The following is a 12,464-nucleotide window of genomic DNA, read 5'->3' on the forward strand; positions in this document are numbered from 1 at the left end:
ACAGGTATTCGATGGTTCTAGCGATACTCTTATGATTCAGGTTCGGATGCCACGTCTTCTCGAAACATTGCTAACAATCTCAGGGTCTGAGTCACTCAGTTGCGTTATGAGTCACACACAGTCGAACCTTATTAGCTGAAGAATTGGTTTCTAACAAAGGAATGTTGTTGTCGAATAAACTAGTTATACAGTTGATAAATCTTTGCCATCTGTATTAGAATTTTGGATGTTCTTGATCGATTTTGATTTTAAAGACTGAAAGTAACTTTGCAAACAAATGTAAAGAAAAAATACAATGGATCGTTATTTTAAGAATGCGCTGCAATACTATAATATCGATTCTTTAAATTTTGTATCTTTTAAACGTAGGAAGGTTTCAAGGTTTCAAGAAAACGGTAAATATAATAATCACGGCAAGCTTAGCTTTATCACATCGTAAAAATATCATTTACAACGTACTGTTTCATTATAAGCGCCGATGTACAACGGCCACTAGCACCCACATGTACCATGTATCAATAGAAGGGCTTTAACTTGCTCAATCATTGACTGATGAATACCTCTATATGCATACACATACCAAGGCGTATTGTTAACTAATATCGTGTTCCATGTTACCGTGCTACCATTCACGACTTTCTCCGATACGATATATTGTGACTACTTTACCCAGCGTTGATTCGGTCAACACGATTTCTCGTCAGCTAGAAGAAGACAAAGAAAGAATGCGAAAGCTATGAGTGCAGGTCATTATACCAACGAACTGGTTCGACGCCTTCCTAACTGTATATGTTTCTCGCAATAGAGTTTCAAAACCTCCTTTTGTGTATATTATAATTCCTTCTTCCCCTACAAAATAGATTTGTAGAAACCGTAATTTACTTTTAGACTAAAACAATAATGTGAACCGTTATGTCCCTTTCTTGGATTATTCCACTTTAACAGTTAACGTTTGCTTGTTTCAACAAATACTTCACTACAAAGGAAGGACTCGAACGAACTCGTTTACCTTTACTAGGTACCGTTTAACATACAAATTGCTGACATTAAGGGAAAATATTAGACGATACAAGGAAACTAGGATACAAGAATTTTCACAACATTAATCGCATTGTATTATAATCTTCCCAAATATATCCATCGTTAAAATATTGATGAAAACAGCTTATTAAATGATCTCAACAAAGGAAAATTGATTCGTGATTCATTGTAAAGTACCTAGATTCTACTTATTGTGGCAATAATGAAGTTATCCAACTTTTTCCCTGCCGACCTATGATACTAACATTTGCTCATGCAAGATGCAGCACGAAACTATCGCTAAATTCACCATCTCTCATCGACGGCGACGGGCAACGGCGCGTTGCTGGGCAACCAGACAGTCAGACTGCTGTCTGCCGATCTTCCAGGGGCGCGGAAGGCCGCGACGAGACGAGAAGAGTAGACGGGAACGTAGAGGAGAGAAGAATCGAACAGAGATAGTACGAGAGAAATGAAAGGGTGGGGGTCACCGGGTGTAAAACAGGTGTAGAGGGAGTAAGGTCGTTGCTGGAGGGGTAACGCGACCATTTGACCGTAGGACGAGAAGAACGAAAGCTCTACCACAAAAAAAAAAGAGAAAGGGGGATGGAATGAGAAAAGGGTAAATGTGTATATAGTAGAGTAGAGTAGAGAGTGGAGAGTAGAGAGAAAAAGTTTCAAACGGGTGGTGCGTAGTGGTGGTATTCGACGTCGCGATAGTGGGGGAGCAATGGCACGAAGGTGCAACAGAGGGATCGGGGTAAAATTGGTGGGAAACGGTGCGGCGTCAGGGGCGGCCGGGCTAGACGAGTCGAGGTCAGTTATCCGCCACGCCCGACGCCGACGCCGTCGTTCTGGCGCACCGCATTGCATTTTCGGCGCCACTGCTGCCGCTGCGTATCACTGCATTACCAATGTTCTCTTTTTTCCTTCTGCTTTCTTTTCTTCTTTTTCCATTTCTCTCGCTCCTTCTTATTCTAACCTTCCCTCATCATTTTTTTCTTATCCTTTTTCTTTACTTATTACTTTCTGCACTTTCCTTCATCCGTTGTTCCAAGAACGCGCGTTACGAGAATTTCTCTTTTCTACCTTTTTGCTCTCTTTGTACCTTGCTGCAGGTTTACTGCCTACTTACTTGTCTATCGCTGACGCCTAAACTACGGACTGCATCACGCTTGCGCAATTCGCATAGTCGTTTTGCGGTGGAGTAAACCGGGCAGGGGCAGGGCTTATCGTACGAAATTTGTGGCTCTCTGTAATGAAAATGTTCATTCTAGCAAAATCTTGTCGTTTAAGTCATATATCTTATCGTCCTTGAACGTAAACTCTGAATATTCTAAGCCACAACGGGCAAGGAGAAAAGAACGGAGCACCCATTGTACATTGTTTGTGCCTATGCAATAATTTTTCGTTTTTAAGATATCGTATAAAATAAATGTTCACACGAAATATTCGACTCGTTATAGGAAATATACGCATCTTTGTTTACGTATAGAACGATAATTTAGGAACATACACGGATTTCCCCGTTCGCCGGTATCGGAAATGACTAAGTCGTGGCAAGAAACGTATAAAATCGTCAGAGTATTCACGAAATGGTTAAGCTTGTCTCGCGGTTGTCTGACCGTCTAGTCAGACTTTGTCAGGGTCGTTCCAAAGAACGAGCATTGTGACGATCGTTTCACGTTGCACTCGGGCTTGAAAAAAGTAGTGTTAATAAGATAATGTCGCTTTCTACCGTCTCTTGTGTATGTCTATCTAAGTATGTTGCAGCATTTTTGCGACGAATAAAAGAAATAGAAGCTATTCAACCTACATTCTGACTGAAGTATTATAAAAAATTAATTCCTTTAGTCAGTATTAGTAGCGTAATTTCTCAAAGAAATAATTATCCTTGTATTAGTGGTTCTAGCGGAGATGAAAGAGGTCTTTGTATTGTATTTTCTTTTAATTAAATAACACTAACAGTGAATCGTGAGTGGAAATGCGAACGGTGACTGGTAGAAGGCTTTATGCATAAGGATGATGTCTGTAGGCGAAGAATAATAAAAAGTATCGAGTTAAACGTCTCGGTAGAGAATGAGAACCGCAGTAATTTTTTTTTTTTTTTTACTTCAGAGTTTAGCTGGAATCTAAATTTCGCTCGTTTTTATATATATATATATATATATTTTTTTTTTTTTTCGTTACCTTTCCCCAAAATAACCTTTTTAATAATTTTTTTAAACGCGTGAAGAAATTTCGTAGCAGGGAAACAACGAATAACTTGTGGAGAATTTATTTCAGCTTTGCAGAATGTAATTACAAATTCCAAACGTCTCTGGACTCGTTAAAATTAACATGCTGCTTCCTCGATCGCTTTTTTCCCACTTCTTTCGAACTGCCCCACTTTTCAACAAAAGAATTTTGCCATTTTATTTTAGTAATTTCTCCTATAACTAGACAGTTACAAGAAACGTCCAACTATACCAACTATACCAAAATCTCGGTTCAACACCCGAAGATTAACCACTCTGCCGTCAGGGAAATATATTTCTCGCGTATGTTTTTAGTACGGTCAGCTAGTTCGATTTAGTGCTATGTTCGCGGGAACGTGCATGCGTAGCAGTCGCATATAGACAAAGTTGCACAGACGAGAAGAGAAGAAAAAAAAGCATAATACACGAACGCGTGCAACGACGTTTCACTGTGCGACATGGAGGAGCGGCTCAAAGGCATGGCGGCACGATGATCGCGCTCAAACGCACGACAAATTAACTCCCGGAGAGACAAGTGTGTGCACTTGACTTTGAATTATCCGCTTAAATGGTGAAAAAAAGCACACCTCGACCGATACTTTCCTTCGAAGTTCATTTTATCGGAATGAAAGTTTTCATATCATTAATACAAGCGTTGCGCTGTAGCTTCGCGACTGTCTAATTTGTTCCAACTCATTGATGCGAGATGTGACCGATTATCGAGGTAAACTTCAATTATGTTTTTGTCGCGTTTTCAATGATTCGCCGTTGTATTGTGATATCATTTTATCTGACGTCGAGAACGTTGCTTCATTATCCAGATGCTATTGAACTACACAGTAGATGAAATCTTAGCGCGATATCGATGATAACATTTTAGTATAAACGCGATCATATGTAGGAGTAGGGTGCGTTGATTGATGAACACGGCCCTGCAGACAGTAAGTATCCCTTACCCCCACCAGCGTCGGGCTAACCACCAAACCCTCACCACATCTTCCATCTGCTTTGGTACGTTATTGGCACCGGCTGATGGCCGATGCGAATTTACTGTGGCTCGACAGAGATAGCAGGCGGAGGACGCTAGGAGGAATCGAGATAAAGCACGGAGAGAATCAAGAATAATGAAGAAGGAAAAACAGAGAGGAGTAGAGGAACGTTTTGCACGTCTTCCTCGCGGTACGTTGCTCCGAAATAGAGAAAAGGATCCGAAAAGAAATTACATAGGATGAAACAATGGCAATTTAGAAGAAATAGGATTCGCGACAGAGGCCGCTTTACGAAATTTCGAATCCCATTTTTGTTTTCTCTTACCAAATTACTTACTTGCGTTAAATTTTTGTTTATTTCGTAGAAGGTAATGGGTAACTTGTGCAACAAAATTTTTGGAGAAACGTAAGGTAGAAAGATAGATAAAATAATTGATGGATATAGATATGTACGTATGTATATAGATTGCTTACTATATCGCGCACCGCAATTTACTGCATCTGGTAATAGATTGGTAGTTTCCAGGTTAAATAATTGCCTAATGTACAAATCAGCTTTGATTTGCCATTAAGCAATCAACGAGATTGGACCGAGTTCCTTTTGAACCTATTTACTGGAAAATCGACCTAGAAGCGCGATCAAAGAGCAATGAGGCCTCGTTCGCGTTTGTGTTCCGCTCGAGGGAAGTAGATGTGGCCTACGTTTGATCAGCCGTCGATATGCAATTTCCATTCGACTCGTCATTGTTTCGGCAGAGTGATAGAGTAATAGCTAACGATCGAAAGGGACATTTGGGTTTATACGTTATTTCAACCGGGCCGTATCCAGATGTCTTCGGCCTGTGTCGGAGATAGTTGATTTCATTACTGCGATGGTGAATCATCGATGAATAAAGCGTTGAATCGGGCTAGCATAACAATGAACGCGTTTGCATGGTTTTTTACGGCTTTTCCGATATCATTCCTAGTCGTCGACATACAAAGTTAATGGACGTTTCACTGACACTTCCTCTTGTTAAAATTCTAGAAGATTGCATTCATCGTGGGGATATAGGTACGCATAAATATGCTACCTTTTCCTATATAAGTCGTCGGCAGAATGGCCGAACAAAATATTTCTAGATACGCTCGGTGTACACAGACCGTTCCACGATGAGATGTATCCTTGTAGTTTAACGAATGCCGTCCTTAAGAGGGAAAGACAGTGATAGTACACGTAGAGCCGGGCTCGGTGACGGTATTGCTCGCACGAGAATCGTCCATAGAAAACGTTCGGTATCTCTTTCGCGACAGCTTTACCCTCGCCGGGTTCTATAAGCACGTTGTAAGACCTATCGTTCACGAATATGGACGCGTGTACCGACATGTTTGTATAAGTCGTTAATCTTTGAGGAGTCTGATCGTTTCTCAGAATATAGAACCTGTCTCTCGTTCTCGTATCGCGTCTCTCGTCCGGCGACAATAACTATTCGTATTTCCATCTGGCTGTCCGACACCTAACGAACGTAGAATGTTATCGAGCTCCGGAGGAGTCGTATGAATATCTGATCTCTGCAGAGAGTATTCACACGATACTCTCTTACCAGTATATTATGGCGACCTGTCTAGTAATTACTAAATGACACCTCGGTCGGATGATATGGTTCTTCTCTGAAAGACGACACAGGTGTTAAGGAGAAGCCGAGCTTGAAAGTTTCACGAGCGAGAACGCAGTGGTTGATTCGCGATGGTGATAGTGCATGCACGGTGTCGAAAGCTGGATAACGGCAGTACGAACGTTGCATGTAATGTTTCATGCATTGTGCCAGATCAGTACGATAATAATCGTTCGAAGTAGACTGGCAGCCAAGCAGTCCAGCGGCAAGCAAAACGCAAGCAGCAGCACCCGCGACGAGCTATTCGTTCGGTTCGTTCGTCGGGTGAAGGACCCAGTCTCTCCCTCCCTCCTTCTCTCCCACGTTCCCCTTCCACGGGAAATGATCGTTCTCTCCATCCAGCCTGCGTGTGTTTCTCTCGATTCCCTTTCTTTCTTCCTCCTCGTTATCCCTTTATCCCTTTCTCGCTTTCTCTCGATACTTCTCTTACCGTCCGTCCCCACTGCAGGCCCATCCCCTTGTCGCCTATCTGCCTCCAGTCATCCTCGCCCCCTCCCCTCGACACCCCACTGGTTCGTCCTCCATCACCAGCCATCTCTGCAATTCTACTGCCGCAGTCCATGCACATCAAACGATACCACCTGGTTTCTCAAATTGCGACGTCCACCGGATCCAAATGAAATTACATGCAATCCTGCCAGACCTCGCTAGCTTTTTCATTTTCTTCTCACTCCTGCGAGAACGAGAATTTAGACACGTTCGAACTAACGGTGAAGATTTTTCATGGCTTTCGCGATTTTAACTGCTGGTGCTTTTTACATCTTATTCGAAGAATCCCTCGAAATTCGTCGGAACTTTCTTTGCCAATGCTTGGAATACTTTCATTTGCTAGTGGCTGTGCTAACAGAACCATGCAACTTCTATCTTTCCTAACGAAAATATCATGACATCTCATAATTGTGATAATTTTGTTCACGTTTAATAATCAATAGCTTTAAAATCAACTCGAGATTAATCTTCCTTCCACAGCCGTTGCATTTATATTCGTAACCATTCTCTGTCCACAATCACATCCTAGATTATCGATTTCCTTTGAAATTCTCTGAAAGTGGATCTCTGGTATCCTATACTTTCGTAGTCACTCGATGTTTCTGAGTGGACAGCTGTAAACGCGTGGTCGTAAAGTTTTATCGTTAAATGAATTCAGTTGCACGGATAAATATAAGGCTTTTAAGGTCTCGATCGTCGCGTGCTGCATAACGAGACAAAAGAGTTCCTTTGTACGAAACCGGTTCGTGTTGTAAACTAAAAATCCCGTCAGGTCGATTGGCTGATTTATTAATTGATATTCAATGAAAACGTTTTGATTTCCCGCGACTCTTTAAAGAGCCGCTCCTATCCCCTCCTTCTCTCCTCTTCTCTTTGTGTCGAAAGGAGTTTTATATTATTCGCCCGTCCATCGCATACATTTCCATTTACCTTCGATCTCGGAACACTTTAAAAGCTCTCTGATAATTGGACGTGCAATCTTCCCCAAGATATAGAAAGGGTGAAGTAATATCGAAACGATGATACGGTGGTATTACTTTGCGAGCATTGCAATTTCTATGAGGCAAGAAAGAGGCTGGCGCCGGGCGCTTCCAATTGCACAAGATCGCGTAATAATACGACTAAAGACTATGTGCATATATCCGTACACGTATACTGCAGAGTCTTCGGAATATCGAGGCATTAGTGTCGTGACGAAACGAAGCCCTCGAGTGTGCGCGTTCCGCTGCAACAATTTCCTTGATCGATAGTTTTGCCAACAAATAGAAACATTTCCTACGCCTTCGTATTCACGTGGAAATGAAATTCGAGCGTCACGATGTGTCGCTTTAAAGTGTTCGATTTTCAAGATTACTTTTAATGTGATGAACAGCGAAAATATATTACTAGAGATCTGACGTTTAACTTCACAAAAATCAATCGAAAGATTGCAGTTTTGGTCCAAACTACATTCAAAATTATTTGAAATGTGATTGCGGTCTGTAGGGAAGTGGCAGTTAGTTTCGGCGTGTAAGGATGTTCCACGATTTCGGAAAAGAAGCTGAAGCGCTAAATGTTGATAGATCCCGCGGGTCGGTGGTCCCGCGACACTTAGACATTCGTAGAGGCTGGGCTGTGAGTTGCACGCACGGATAAAGGATCGACCGTGGCGATTCCGACAGGAATTCCCGATGAGATGGGCGGAAAGTACAAAGGTTCGACGCGCTTCGGCGGTTCTCGGTACGGTGGGCTTCCGGTCGAATTCGGCTAGCTCCGATCGGCCTCGTGCGCACTCGTCTAGGATCGGGCCGCCTAGTGGGGTCTACATCGTGCAGGACGGGTAGTAGCGGCGCGCTGCGAGACCGGCAGTTTTGCGCCCCGTGCAACGGCCAATCGGCCAGTTCGTCGCCGGCTGTTCGTGAAAGAGGTATTTTCGCACATCGTTCTGCGTCCGCTCTCCAATCGGAGATTCTTCTGCATCATCGTCCACCGATTCTGTCCTCGCTAGTTGTTTCTCTCTATTTGTCGTTCGTCTATTATTCCGCGTACTTTTTCTCAATTTTCGTATTCTCCTTTCTGCACGTACGGTTCCTTTTTTCTTTTGTCTCGTTTATTCTCCAAATAACCAATCTATCAGTTTTCCTTCGTAACGTGTTTCATACGACTGATGAGCATCTTCTTCGAAAGTCTATCCAACCATGAATCCGTAAGTGCGTATCATTCGTTGCCACGTATGTCGGTATGCGAGCGAATTGTCGAGTGTTTGGTGACGTGTTAAAACGCGGCCATTTCCACCGGCCATGAACGAGATAGAGAGCGTGTTGCGTGAGATAGAGAGTGAGAGCTTGAAAGACGTCGGTATCTTTGTATAAGTCTGTAACTCGGAATTTCGCAAGTTGATCCCCACTGATTCCCGATGATTTTGATTCTGCTGCCAGAAACGTGCTCCCTTTCGGTTCTATTCTTCTTCTTTACCTTCTTCTACTTCTTTCATTATAATTGAAATAGCATGAACGTTAGAGAAAGATTGAAAAAAATACGAAGATGGTCGGTTGTCATACGTTTACGTGCCGGAAGATCAATTCGATGGGAATTTTCGTGGAAAGTTGTTCGTTATGATTTCCGCAGATGGTGTAATATGTACTTTGAAAAGAAGTAAAGAGAAAGGAAAAAGCAATGATAATCACAAAAAGAAAAAAAGAAATGACGAGAAACGGATCTTTTAGTACCGGGGGTAAAAGTCGCGTCGAAAATAATTTGCAGTCGCGCCTGTCACGCGTGCCGGCTTTTATGCTGGTTTACGCCGCATTCCGAATTCCGAAACCGATCTTTCGATTTCGACCTCGAGGGACAACAGTGTTTCAACAGTTTTTTTTTTGGTGATGTCGACCGGAATTCGATAGAAGAAATGGCGATCGATGTGGCGAAAAGAAACGAGGAAACGTCACGTAATAGTGGTGCGCAGCCGATTACCCTGTCGGCTAACCTCGTTTTCGCTGTTCACCGGAAGAGACAAACACGTGCACATCAGTCAGGTAAATTGTTCGCTTGTTTTCGCTTTATTCATTTCATTCTTACGAGCTTGCGATCTTCGTGGCTCTTTGATACCAAGCAACTCCCGCGATAGTATACCGTTCAAGCGTCACGAAAACCGTTAACATGAACCGGCTAACTATTTAAGGAGCCAACTTCAACGGTTAAACGTACATTTTTCGATTATATGTTTTTCAAAGTATCCTTGATTTTCTAGTATGTTTGAAAATGAATAATATTTTTCTTTTTTCCTTTGTGTACACGATAGGTCGTCGTCTATTTTTAGAATTAATCGCGTTACGTTAATCCATGTTCAAACTGTAAGCTTGTTTTTTTCATTTGTTTGTTTCTTGTTTTTCTGATTTTTCTTTAACCTGTAAGATTTAGAACTCTGTTATATCGATAAAGGAAGAGAAGAAATATGGCACGACCGGGAATCTTTCTTTTCTTTTTTTCTTTTTTTAGAATTAAAAACATGTGACTTGATATGATGTAAAAAAAAGAAAAAGTAAAATACAGAAAGGGGACTGTCCGATAGTAACGCGTACAAAGGACTATTTTACTGCATGATTATTCGCCATACCACTTAACGGTCGTTTCCTCTTAACACTACTCCCCTTTGCTATTCGTTGAAAACTTGAACCACTCGTGTTCTTCGTTCTAACATACAGCACGAATATTGTATTGATTTTACGTAACTACTTTAAATTTAGCAGAAAAGCAAGATACTTAAGATAAAAATATGAGATACAAACCAGTTTTTCGTCTATATTATTTTAACTTCTTTTTTCAGTCAAAGCTTTATGCTTTTGTCTATATTAACGTATATTTTTATGCATGCGAAAGATCTTTAATCGTTGGTGGTGGATACGAATTCAGTTCTCGGTAAACTAATACGCTAAATGTACCTGTTAAAGTATATCAATCTCTGAGAAGTCCGAAAATATAATGTAGCAAAATTTATGTACGACGGGAAAATATTCGAACGTCCCGAACTTTCTTAACCGCTTGTACGCAATTTCCGAAAAACATTAAGATCCTTTCTGGTAACATGAGCTCTATTTCATTATTATTTATTAATCGAGCTCTATTTTCCGTTATTAAGAACTTTGTAATTTATCTTGATAATTTCTTAAATCAACGAACTCTATAATACACTTCTTTTATACCTATAATCGCTACTTTTCCTAAATGTGAAAATTTCAATTTTTCGAATTGTAAAAATAACGATAGTTGTAGCTAAAAAATCGGAATGATCAACAATATCTCTTCGTTGCAGCAGTGTTATTGCAAGTGTCAATATGTATTTAGTAGCATATTGATACGTTTTTTTTTTTGCAAACCGTATAACTTGATACATTTATATGTCTGCATCGAATTTTTTAATGTTTGTCTCCGGTTATCTTCTTGACGATATCTCTTAAGCTAGTAACGTTTAAACAGAAATAAACCACGAAAGCGAAAAATGTAGGAACACTGGTTGTTCGAGTTCGAAACGAAAGCAAACGATGTTTTTGGTACGTGGCATAACTTTGTTACAGTGGTTAATTAATTGACGCATTTAAGGGTATTCGCCACGATAAAATGTGAAGTTTTGTAAGATTGAACAGTCGAATAAGTTAGACTTTTGTCAAAATATTTTAGGCACATAATTCCGTAACTTTGACGCTCCGCTACTGCTCAAATAAAAGAGCCGACAAGTACTGTGTACATATTATCTTTTTCATTGGAAAATCAATATTTTGCCGATATTGATAGATCACGCGATTCGACGATTTCCATATTAGGAACATCATTTGATTCGACGTTCGCACCAATCATGCGATTCACTTGCGTCATTATCAAAGTCAAACTTTAAATAACTCTTTGAATCCTCTCATTTATCTCTTTTACGTTCGGTAACTTCAGGCTCGCAGAGCATTAAAAAAGATTATTTTATCACGCTGGTGTCGCTTCGTGTCTTGCACCTCCATAAATGACTTTTCGTATAACTCGTTCGCAATTTTATTTTCCCGAACGAGAGAGATCGGGATTGAAATTTCGATGAATGTGTCACGAAAGAAAAGCGAAGGAAAAACGAAGAAAGTTGTGGCTCATATTGGTGTTGGCGAACCGAAAGCTGGAGACGGAGCAGCAGCCGGTGAAGGAAGGCAGGCAGGGAAGCAAGCAGGCGGCAGCCGGCGGCCGACAGCCGGCGAGTCAGTCATGTGGGCCGAGGGAATTCGCCGGTTCGAAGGCGTGCGTTCGGTACCGGGACAGCCTCGTGGTATATACCCGACACCAACGATGCCTATAATCGATGTGTCGGTGCGTAGAGAGACGTGCGTGAGTTTCTCTCTCTATCTTTAACGAGTATTCGAAAAGGCCTCTCGTACATGTGCGCGCTGATGTCAACGCCTGGTGGGTCGCCGTGCCCGACGCTGGTTTTATTTAATCACGCTGCTCTGCCCGGCTGCCGGCAGGCCTGTTGCTAGGCACCCTTCTCCGTCCTACCTCCTACCTCCTTCCCTCGAGCGCGGGGCCCTCCGCGATGTGCCCCGCCCCTGTCTGCACCCCCCTCTACTCGCTCGTTTCCCGAACATTGCCATCTCTGTCTGTTGGTCGTTCTGTCCGTCTGTCTGTTCATACATCTGCTTCTGTGTATATTCATATACACGCTTTCTTTCTGCACTGATGTGAATACACACCGTTCCTCACTGTGTCTTTCTACCACGTTTCATATATTACTGGACACCGAGCCGTGGTCATCGGGAAATCTTCCAGTTCGTAGTGAGCCTTTCTGGCTGTTCATTTACCTTTCCTTCTCTTAATCTCGTGTGTGTATGTGTGTATGACTCTTTTCTGGCCAGTGTGCTGCAGCTGCTTTCGACGTTCGCGGTCTACCGATTCGTGGTTTCGGGGAGATTGCTGATCTCAGGATTTTCCAATTGCTCTTGCATCGTACTGCCGCGAATTCTCGTTATCGAAGCTAAGTATTTAATCGGAACCGGAGCACGTTCCTCTGTGAAACTACTTACTACTCCGTTTTATTCGAATAAAATTGAAAGACTACGGGGAATGTT

The sequence above is a fragment of the Bombus pascuorum genome, chromosome 8, assembly GCF_905332965.1.
Source record: "Bombus pascuorum chromosome 8, iyBomPasc1.1, whole genome shotgun sequence".
In the NCBI taxonomy this organism is placed as follows: Eukaryota; Metazoa; Arthropoda; class Insecta; order Hymenoptera; family Apidae; genus Bombus; species Bombus pascuorum.